This window comes from Curcuma longa, chromosome 4 (assembly GCF_044706935.1).
Source record: "Curcuma longa cultivar G26 ecotype Majalengka, Jawa Barat chromosome 4, ITB_CL_G26_1.1, whole genome shotgun sequence".
NCBI lineage: Eukaryota > Viridiplantae > Streptophyta > Magnoliopsida > Zingiberales > Zingiberaceae > Curcuma > Curcuma longa.
The window spans coordinates 4,288,445-4,300,260 of record NC_133864.1 but is presented as its reverse complement, the minus strand read 5'-3'; the positions used below and the strand labels follow the sequence as shown (position 1 = coordinate 4,300,260).

Genomic DNA, 11,816 nt, shown 5'->3' with positions numbered 1-11,816 from the left:
AAATACTTTTTCTTTTTCTAGAATTTTTATTCTACTTATTAATTCATTACTCAAGTTGTACTTTTTTTGCTCATTGGTAGAAACCCAATAATTATATAGGTCTTCATGGATAAATTTTTCTGTCGTGTACAAAGAAATTTTACGTTCTATCATTTTTGAAAAAATCAATAAACTAGGTGGATATGTAAAAGATATTGTTTGTTTTCCATCACTTAAACATGTATAAAAAAAATATTGTGACATTTCATTTCGTATAGAACGTGCAAGTCGATTATTTTGTATATACCGTGATGGACGATTCCACCGCTTATAATTGAAAAGAAAAGTTACAAGAGATTTTTCAAAAGGATACGTTTTTTCCACTCGGATCTCTTCCGTTTGATCTATTTTGTCCGGATCCTCCTTTTCTTCCCATAAAGGGAAGGGTTTTTTTTGGTGGATCCCGCTTGTTCCTGTTTAGTCTCCTTCCTTTCGAAAGTAGTTTCTACATCGCTTTCTTCCTCACTTTCTCTCCTTTCTTCCATTTCGAAAGGGGTCACAGGAATGCCAGTTGGGTATGAATGACAAGGAATTAAGGGCTGAAACTCTGATAAAATCAAGCTGAAAAATCAGAGACAAACAAGTAAAATAAGGGAATATGCTGGAATCTGGTATTGCTGGAGTTTGGCACAGAGGAGCTGAAACTTAGCTGATTCTGGAATCTGGAATCTTTGCTGGATATTTCTGTAAATGTGCAGTGTCTGAAATGTAATATATGCTAGAATTTGGCACAAAGCATCAGAGTTACTGAGTTTGACAAATGCTGGAGATTAGAAAATGCTGGAAGTTGGAATCTGACTAATTTTTCTGTGACAGGAGCTGGAAATGGTTGGTTTGTCTGAGACAGACAACAGTTTAGGTGTGGGGGAGAGCTGAGAGCTTTGTTTACTGTCAGTTTCTGAGCAATGGAGTAATGGATTAAAATTGATAACGAATTGTTGGATCAATGCTGCTGTTCAGAGTTGCAGAAATAGGAAAAGCATGGAAGATTAATTGCAAATTGAGTTTAGAATGAGCTATTAAGTGTGGAATTGTGGTTGAAGCAGAGAATTGAAATTCTGAGTTAATTCTGCCGGATTTTTGCACAAAAGAGGTTAATAGTTGCTGAAATCAGTGTAGATTTTTTAAATGTGGATAAGCTATGCAAATCTGAAATTGAATTTAATGTTGTGGAGCTGCTGCAATTCTAACCTATTCAAGCTAAGTTGATGTGAATCCATGGAGTGTTGAATGAATGATTCATTTGTTTACAAATGAAAAGAAATCAAGCTGGAACAAAATTGAAATAAAGTTGGAAATGGGGCTAAACAGAGTAAGCAGAATTTTATGAGTTTCGAAGAGTGGACTGATTTGGTTGGGAATATTTTCAGTAAATGCATCGTAGAACTAGAATAAGTATGATTGAAGTGTATTGGAAATAGATGTGAAACAGAACAGATCAGAAGGAAAAAAAATAAAATAAAAAAAATCAGAAAACAAAGGGGTTGTGCCAAGTTGTTTAAAGGAAGTTTCAAGAATTTGATGGGTTAATGAATTACATCAGAACATATTTTCATTAAATTGTTTCATCAACAACAAATTGAAATGTTAATGTTCCAGAAGCATTGATGGCAGCAAAGTAACAAAAACAGATTGGAAATCAGGAAAAAATGGCAGTTTGCAATTTTTCAGCATATTTCTGAAGTTTTTGAGAGGCTGATCAGGAGCTGATTTTTAAGGCTAATTGAGGATGAGTTAGCATTAGTAATCAAGCTACAAAAGAGAAAAAGAATGGAAGGAATCATGATAAGAAATGAAAACAAAGAAGCTGGAATTTTAAAGAGGAATTAGCAGAATGTGTAAGTGCAGGATTTGCAGGAATTGGAAAGTGCTGAACTGATAGGGAATGCTGAAATTTGATGAAAACTGAATTTGAGATTCTGAAATGATGAATGATAGAAGAAGAGAAGTAGAAAAGAAGGGCCAAAGTCCAATCATATAGTATCTTTAGTGCCCAAATCTTCCACTCAAATAAAAAAAAAAAAAACCCCCCAGTTTCTTCTTATTCTTTCTTGTTTCAAATTGCATCTTGAATTGTTTCTGATTTGCCATTATTGCTTTTCATTCTACCTTCATACTAGCATTTATATCCATAATAGTGGTAGAGAGTAGAAGATTAGCAAACTTATGGTAGTTCAAGAAACATGTGTAGCTTGAGTGCACTCTACCAAAAGCATACATTTTAGTTTAGAAGGAGAGCCACATAATGTTTATCCTGGGAGGTTTGAGTGATATCATGCTCAATTCATTCATGAAAGTGGAAGTTAGTATTTAGTAAACCGAAAGTAAAATGGGTGTCCAAGAATGCTTAAGATCTTTGAGATTTATTATTTTAGATGGTTGCTTCTTCGATTTACTAATCATGTTTCGAAATGTGTTTAGGGGGGTGCCATTGAAGTAGGATTTTATTTTCTTAACTTGCTTGAGACAAGCAAGAATAAGTGTGGGGGATTTTGATGGTTAGTTTAATTGGCATTACATTTTGATTCGAATCGTTAGATATTTGGATTTATTTGGGTTAAATAAATGGTTTTGGAGTTAGATTTGCTATTTAGATCTTTTTATTCATGATTTGTTTTTCATATAAATTCTGTTAAAATTTTGTTCTAGGTGAAGATTTGGATTACTGTTAAATGCAGATGAGCTCGAGTTTAGCCGAGTCAAGTCACTGTTGAACTTGACTGATCGAATCAGTTAAAGCAGTCCAGAATTTGAGCCTAGGAATTGAACCGAATTGTTGAACCGGACTAAAGACTTGAACCCGGTTCACTGGAGAGAAAACCTGCGGCTGGAGAAGAGAACAGTAGCTTCGGACAGAATTTTGGATCGCGATTTCTTTCTCCGCGCGCGCGACACCGACGCCGAGCTCCATCCACAACTCAGATCTCAGTTCATCTTCCATCTTCAACAGCAATCTCTGAAATCATCAGCAACTGGCAAGAGATTGGGCAGATCGCGATCAACATCATTTCCGGATTTCGCTGTTTTCTTCCTCCTCATTCCGCCGAACCATCAGATTAAGGGCGTTCCCTAGATCTGTTCTTTCCAGCTAATTGCAGAGTTTTCTGGAGTTCTCTAAGGAATTCTGCAATCGCTTCATTCTCAGATTCACCAGAGCAACAACATTCAAATTTATCAGTTCATCTTCAGATCCGATCGCTGTTCAGTCTCTGTTCTTCACGCGACGAAAATTCTGGCTGTAAGGGCGTTCTCTTTAGCTGGAATGACTTGATTTACCGGCTGAGGAATTCAGAAGAGGCTGTTGAAAACCAAAAGGGCGTTCCCTGAGGTTTCTTCACAGATCCGTGAGGAGAAGGGATTTGTTCTCTGATTTGGAGTTTGTGAATGATTTCCAGCATTTTCTTAACCTAGATCTATAGTTGATTTGCAGAAACTTTGTTACTGAATTTACTGTAGAATTAAAACATTCCATTTCTGATGCATAATTTGATTGATGTTTGCAATGTTAGAATTGTTTTCATTTCCCCTGTTTTAATAGATTTAATTCCGAATTCTGAAAAATTCATTTCTGCATTTAGTGTTTTTGATTCAAGAGAGTAATTCTAGTTTACTTGCATTTACATTGACTAGTTGATTTACATTTAGAGTTAGATTTCTTGTTCATGTTAGTTCAATTCGGTAGTTTACAATTTTGTCATTAATTCTGCATTTAGTTAGTTTATTTTTCTAGTTAATTAGTTTTCTTAGTATAAACTGTAATTTCTTTCATTCTAGTCATTTTGTTTAGATTTCAATTTAAATGCTTGTTTAGATGTTTTGATTAGTTGTAAAAAAAAAAAACCAAAAACAAAAGAGCTGAAAATCTAATTCAAACACGCTTACTAGTTTCCTTGGAAAAATACGACTTGGGACTCCATACTACACCTTAATTTTTAGTCTTGAATTGTTTTGATCTATATCAATTTGATGCACCACGTGACACGTAGAATGGTAGACACCAAGCAACCCCTATGTTGAGGGACAGAACAGAAACCCAGGGTGTACAAGAAAGAAATAGTTGCAGATGATACAAAGCATCTTGTATGCTATTTAACAATAGAAACTCCACAAGATAAAGATAGTGAAATATTCAATACATGTTAACAACAACAAACAGATATTCTAAACTATTCAAACTTTGGGATTTTCCTTTACTACTTCCCAGTGACTTTGTTAGTGTGATATCCTCGTAAACATTATGATTGAATATTGCAGCCAAAATACAAAGTTAAGTTATGAATTTTGAAGACCTGTGAAGTTGAGTCTGTCTCAGTGACATCAAGATGTTGATCCGCTTGATGAACTTCAGGTTTATGTGACTTGGAACATCTTGCTAATTCTGCATTAGTAGGAATAGCTATGGCTACGTTCATTGTTTTCTCTTCTGAAATATCTTGACCAGTCCTTTGGGAGAATATCTTGGAAACAACAAGGTCTCCTACATCATCATTGTCAGAGCCAAGGTGAAACTGATGCATTATCCAACTGCGATTCTCAGATCTGTTCATGCGTGCATGAAGAGTCATTATTAACTTATATCCATGGTGTTTTTTAACAATGATCAAAGGCTTGATGTTGTCATTCTTCTTCCAACACACGTCCCCACAATCATCATGTTGTTCAGCCTCAGTATTATGAGTCTTAAAAGATTTATGAAAGAAATAAGTAGTAGTCCCATCTTTTATACTTGTCAAATAATCTTTTAGATATGCCTATATTTGTATATCTAAAAGATTATTTGACAGGTATAAAAGATAGGACTACTACTTATTTCTTTCACAAATCTTTTAAGACTCATAATACTGAGGCTGAACAATATGATGATTGTGGGAACGTGTGTTGGAAGAAGAATGACAACATCAAGCCTTTGATCATTGATAAAAAACACCGTGGATATAAGTCAATAATGACTCTTCATGCACGCATGAACAGATCTGAGAATCGCAGTTGGATAATGCATCAGTTTCACCTTGGCTCTGACAATGATGATGTAGGAGACCTTGTTGTTTCCAAGATATTCTCCCAAAGGATGGTCAAGATATTCTCCCAAAGGAAGAATAACGCTTTCACTCATCTTTTTTTTTTTTACAGAAGAAAAAGATGAGTGAAAGCGTTATTCTCAGTTACCAGGAAGATTCTGAGGGTGGGTATGACCAAATCTATCAAAATCATCTAGGCAAGTAATGAACTCGTGTATGAATGGATGTGGATCAGCGGGAGCCTTGCCTGCTTTTGCAAGCAAGTGCCAGAGTAGATCAGCATCAGAGAGTTGAAATTTTACACCTCTTGGTAACCCCGGCCACTCCTGCAAATAACAATTTATGCAACAATAGAAGAACTTATTACCTAATAAGAACAATCAAAATGCTACTATCTTCAAAATTTCTTGAAATTTGTCCAATTTTGATATGCAAAAAAAATCTTCCAAAATTGAATGGTGGTACAGATAAAAATTCATTTCAATATAAATGGAAGTTACCACAAACATTAAAAAGAAAAGTAACCTTTCAACAGGAAAATTTCTCATTCAATAAAGCAATTCCATGTTAACTATAGCTGAAGGTAAACAGATTATTTTAAATAACATAGTGATTTAAGTACAAATGAAGTGGTAAATTGAGTTGCATACTTCATTAGGTTCCACTTTGGATACTTGCACTGGTCCAAAGGACAAAATATGTTAGTTCCATATTTATCATTAGCAGACAAAGTCATTCGTAGATTTACTTTCCTAATGATTTCAACCATGTCAGCTAGATTATCCCACTTTATCTTGAAAAACTATTTTTTGCATAAAGAAGCTCAATTCGATGAGAAAGAAACTAATCATAAAAAAATAAAAGGGAAAAAAATCAATTAAGTTCTTCAGAATTGCAGAGCAGTGGTAAACATAATAAAAACTAAGATGGTAATAAAATTTCTTATTTCTTTCTTATGCCCTTTTTCCCCTAAAATAAGGAGGCAGATACTAGTACATTTTAAGCTGCAAGATCACAATAAAACGTCTTAACACTAGATATCCAACTTCTTGTAGATTTCACACTGCACATTTAATTTTTTTTCAGAGAATACCATTTCAAGAACAAAACAGGTCACCATTAGATCATCTAGGCCTAAGGATTATCACGATCTTCACCTAAGTCTAGTTTCAAGCTCCCATTGTGCATACTGTTAAAGGCTAAATAAAACATCGTATCAGAACTCACCTTGGAAGTTTCAGAAGATACGCGCGCTACAGGCTCGTCAATCGAGCACCTGCAGGTCCTAACTAACAAATGTTGTCACCCTCCCGACAAAATAGCAGAACAAAGCATAAGCAGAAAAAGGAGAGCGAAAGCACTTTGGAGGCTCAGGAACACTAGACAAAGGCGAAGCCGCCTTCCGGAGGCGAATCAAGCTGCGCCGCTCCGCGAGCGGCATGTCGTCGAGATCGTCAGTGGCCTCGCTGTTATTCTTGCCAGTCCCCATACGAGATAGAGAGCGACGAAGAAGAAGCGAGGGTTACGGTGGCCGCCGGGATGCAGAGACTAAGGGATCCGGCAAGAAAGATGAGATCGTAGTCGTCGCCTTCTCTGTTCCTTCTTGATCTTTCTTTTGATTTGGAAGAGGGCGCAAGCTTGGTTTTGAAATATGATTTTGTTTTCTATTTATCCTCATTCGACAATCATTTCGCTGAAAAGGAGTTCTTCATGAGCCTTAAATGGGCTGTTCCGGGACGGGCCGGCCCAAGAAAAATGAAACCCATATTTGATAGTTTAATAAAATTAAAATTTTCTGATTAAATTAATTTAAAATAAATTCGTAATACAAATAAATGGAAGATAAATTTCAAATTAACTTATCAGTGATAAATGAAAAAAAAAACTATTTTTTTTAAATAAGATTGATACAATATTTAATTTTTATTATATGATAATTAAAATTTTCTATTTTATAATAGATAATGAACACTTATGATTATTATTATTGTTTATTTAAAATATTTATTTTATATTTATTGTCAACTCAAGTATAGAAAAAAAATGATAAATCTCAGTCAGTCTTATGCACTCAATCCCAGGGAAGTTTCTCACGACGACATCCTTTGATTACGTTCCCAGCAGAGTATCAAACCGTAGGTCCTTGAGTCTCAACCTGGATGTCATACCATTGCACCATTGCCCTGGGGACAAGTATAAAAGTATCTATAGTGTTTCATCTAATAAATAAGATTTAATTGTGCTATTGTTATTTATATTTTATTATTCTTAAAAAAAGAAGTCTTTAAAAAAAAGATTCTTCAGTAAGATGTGAAATCTGTCACTCCAAAGTTTCACACAATCAATTCTACGATCATCTGTGAGGAGATAAATCAAAAAATTATAATTGATCATTATGAGAGAGGGAGAGTATTGCCTCAACTTCACTAAGAATAGATCCCTTATCAATTTCAACAAGTTTGTCTCATATTAACCAATTCAATAATGTTCTGAGGCTAAAAAAGAAACTCGACTAGAAAACGTATTGCCTTATCTATACAAATTCATTATCAATACTTGATCTTATTGAGCTCTCCAAAGTCCAAACTTTATCTAACATTCACATCATCAAAATATGTTTAAAAAAATAATAAATTTACATATAATATTAAATCGTTTAATTTTAGTTTATTTGTTTATGTTTTTCAAAGTAACAAAATTATTTTTATAGTTTTGTGCGATGCGTTCGAGATTATAGCTGGTTAAAATGAAAAATGGTCATTCCCCTAAAAACGTTGGTTTGCTCTGGTTCGAACCGAATAATCGTGGGCACATAATCGATTAATCGTTTCCGGCCGAACCAAATCAGGTTTCTTAGCGACGTATCGCTTCCACGTGTTACTTACTATTCACGAGAACCGTCGGATCTTGTCTCTTCTCATCTGTTCGCTGTTGATACGAGCAAGCATGTCGTCGCATCACGACTTCTGCTTTACAAGGAGAACCACTCCGCCGGCGAAGTCAAACTTCACATCGACGCCGGGGAAGACGCACAATTCGCGATGCGGTGCGCTGCAATCAGCTGCGTCGCCGTCCTCCTCCTTTGCGACGCTCTCGTCTTCGCCAACGAACACATCCGAATCGTCTTCTGCCTCCGCGGCCCCTAGTGAAGAATCAGAGGGAACCTTACCGAGGGATCCAACGAGTGGGATGAGTTCGGCGACTCGGAGTCCATCTCGAACGTCGACTACGTCCAAGGATCGTGGCTCCCTTTCCTCGAGTCGCCCTCTCTTCTGGATGACCCGTCGTCTGATGCCCGTGAAGTCCAATATGAATCCGGAGTCCGTAACATGATCTCCGCCGCTTCCTCTGGTGACCTTTCCGACATGGAGGCCGCCGCCGCGGAAATCGAAGCCTCTGCCTCCCGCGGCTACCCGCACGCGCAATCCGCCCTCGGTTTTCTCTGTGGCACCGGTCTTATGCGTGCCCACAGCCGCTCCAAGTCCTTCCTCTACCACCACTTTGCGGCTGAGGGTGGCAATCTGCAGTCCAAGATGGTTCTCGCCTACAACTATTTACGGCAAGAGGTGATTCCTAATCTGATTCCCCTCCCCTCTTTCACCACTCTCTGACTATTCTGATTCCATCTCTGTTGAATTGTTCCTTTGTATGCAGGTGCATGAGAAAGCGCTGGTGCTTTATTCCGAACTTGCAGAGGCAGCGATCAGGAGCTTCTTGATATTGGAGGAGCCGCCTGTGATAGAACACATCCGGATCCACAGCGGTACCGAGGAGAACAAGGAGGATTTAAGGAAGTCAAGAGGGGAAGCGGATGTGAAGTTCCAAATCACGGAGTATCAGGCATTGAAGGGTGATTCTGCTGCCATGTACCAGATTGGCTTGTTGTATTACTATGGGTTGAGGGGAGTTAAGACAGACCTCACTAGGGCTTTGCATTGGTTTTCAAAGGCCGTATCCAAGAGCAATGGAAATGCTTGGAGAGATGTATGCCAGAGGGGCTGGAGTGGAGAGGAATTATACCAAGGCCTTCAAATGGCTCTCTCTTGCATCCAAGCATAAGTATTACTCAGCATATAATGGCTTGGGATTCCTCTACGTTAAAGGTTATGGTGTAGAGAAAAAGAACTACACTAAGGTGAAGCCTGATCCTTCATATTTGAACTCGCATAAGTTCCTACCTTCCATTTCTACTTAATTCAGGAGTTGAGATTGTCACAATACTTTAGTATATAAACTGAAATATCATGAACATATACTGAACCAAAAATTGATATTCAAGTTATTTGAAATTGTGAACATCCTTCTGGATGTATATTGTATCTATATTAAGGTTTACTGGTTGCAGAGATCTCTGAAGTTTATGCCTCTGTGATATAAGTCTAACTGTTTCAAGCAATCACTTTCTGGAAGTCCCATTCAGATAGCTTCTATTTCCTGTTGGAACTCTTGACCTCTAGTCCTTGACATCACACTTTGTTGCTAGTGTAGTACAATTTATTTTGCTTGATTTCTCATAGTTTCCATACAACGAACAGGGGTTTGAGATTACATGAAATTCAAAGTAATTTTCTTACCAGAAATTTGGAAGTAAGAATGACTGATAAATATCGTGAGCAGTCTAATTATATTAACGAAAATAAATACAATGTTAGTTTTCTGTGCAGTTTCATTATTCTTTTGTCAACATTAAATTGAATACCAGACAGCTTATAGAAGAATGGATGGATGATATTCATTTTTTATTGTTTCAGATTAGTCATTGCAAAAAGATTTCCTGCATGCAAAGGCATTGAAAATTTTCCAAGATCTTGGTTTTGGAATACCTTTCGTCCTTTCACATATCTTGCCAAAAAAAAGAAGGTTCAAGTTTGATAGATTAACTATAAGAGAACCATCAGCATATATTTAAAACATTAACATCCTTAGCATATGAAATTGATTATTCATATTTGAGATCAGTTTCCTTCTGTCACCAACAAGCAAGACCTCAGCAGTAGGATTAGTTTCTCTGATACCTCTGGTCAGTTTAACCCCCTAGTTGTTAGTAAATTATAGACCTTTAATGTATTGAGATTTTTCTTAACAAAGACACTGCCAAAAACATTTGGGACTCTATAAAGCAGAAATATCAAGGTTCCACAAGAGCCAAAAGGGCACAACTCCAAGCACTTAGGAAGGAGTTTGAGATTCTACATATGCAAGAAAGTGAGAGCATTGATGCATACTTTGCTCGAACTCTTACTATAGCAAACAAGATGAAGATTCATGGTGAAAACATGCAACAAATAGTGATTATTGAAAAGATCTTACGATCAATGACCTCCAAGTTCGATTATGTTGTTTGTTCCATTGAAGAATCTAATAACTTATACACTTTAACTCTTGATGAATTGCAAAGCAGCTTACTAGTACATGAGCAGAGGATGAACAGACATGGAAACGATGAGCAAGCATTGAAGGTGACCTACGATAAGATTGGTGAAGATGCAGGGAGAGGGAAAGGCAGAGGGAGAGGCAGGCAAGCATACAATAAAGCAATGATTGAGTGTTATAAGTGTCATCATTTAGGGCACTTCCAGTATGAGTCTCCTAAATGGGAGAAAGAAGCGAACTATGCCGAACTGGAAGAGAAAGAAGAATTATTACTGATGTCATATGTCAAGCTTAATCAAGCAATACGAAAAGATGAAGATGTCTGGTTCCTTGACTCGGGGTGCTCTAATCATATGTGTGCAAGTGGTTCTCAGATCTTGATGAAGAATTTCGGATTTCTGTGAAGCTCGGGAATAATTCCACAATGGATGTATTGGGAAAGGGTAACATCAGACTGCAAATTGTTGGAGTTGCTCAGGTAATTACTGACGTTTTTTACATACCTAAGTTGAAAAATAACTTGTTAAGTATTGGACAATTACAAGAAAAGGGTGTAGCTATTTTGATACAACATGGAGTATGCAAAATCTATCATCCAGAGAAAGGGCTTATTATGCAAACAGCAATGTCTGCAAATAGAATGTTTATACTACCTGCAAGAATTCTACCAAAATTACCCACCTGTTGTTGGGTCCCCAAGGATGTCCGCATCTCCACAATGACATGATATTGTCCACTTTAGGCCTAAGCTCTCATGGTTTTATTCTTGGGCTCTCCCCAAAAGGCCTCATGCCAATGGAGATATCTTCCATCCTTTTAAACCCATGATCTTTTCCATGTGTTATAGATGTGGGACTATGTTTGCACCTTTGCAACCCAACAATCCCCCCCTCAAACAAAGGACCACAGACTCAAACGGAAAGCCTCCGTTTGATGTCTGAATCCTCGACCCACCAGGACTTCCTGTCCAGTCGCAACCAGGACTTCCTGCCCCTCGGTCCACTCGACCTACTAGGACTTCCTGCCCAGCCGCAACCAGGACTTCCTGCCCCTCGGTCCACCCTGACCTACTAGGACTTCTTGCCCAGCCACAACCAGGACTTCATGCCCCTCGATCTACCCGACCTACTAGATTCCTGCCCAGGCTCAACCAGGACTTCATACCCCTCGGTCTACCCGACCTACTAGGACTTCCTGCTCGATGTTTGGTCCTTCTTGATTCAAACACGGGAGCCTCCACTTCCTTTGTTTTAAGGTTCAACCCACATGGTTAGATCCGGATCATGGCTCATCCGCGGTTAGTCCGGTGAGAGGGGGCTCTGATACCACTTGTAGGATCGAGTGCACGTGAGAGGGGGGTGAATCACGTACTTTTTAATAATTCGT

General features: G+C 37.7%; 1 pseudogene; it reads left to right on the top strand.

Annotated features, from left to right (window-relative positions):
* The first annotated feature begins 8,098 nt into the window (after nucleotides 1–8,098).
* Nucleotides 8,099–9,252, top strand: LOC141826936 (ERAD-associated E3 ubiquitin-protein ligase component HRD3B-like; annotated as a pseudogene).
* The last annotated feature ends 2,564 nt before the right edge of the window (nucleotides 9,253–11,816 follow it).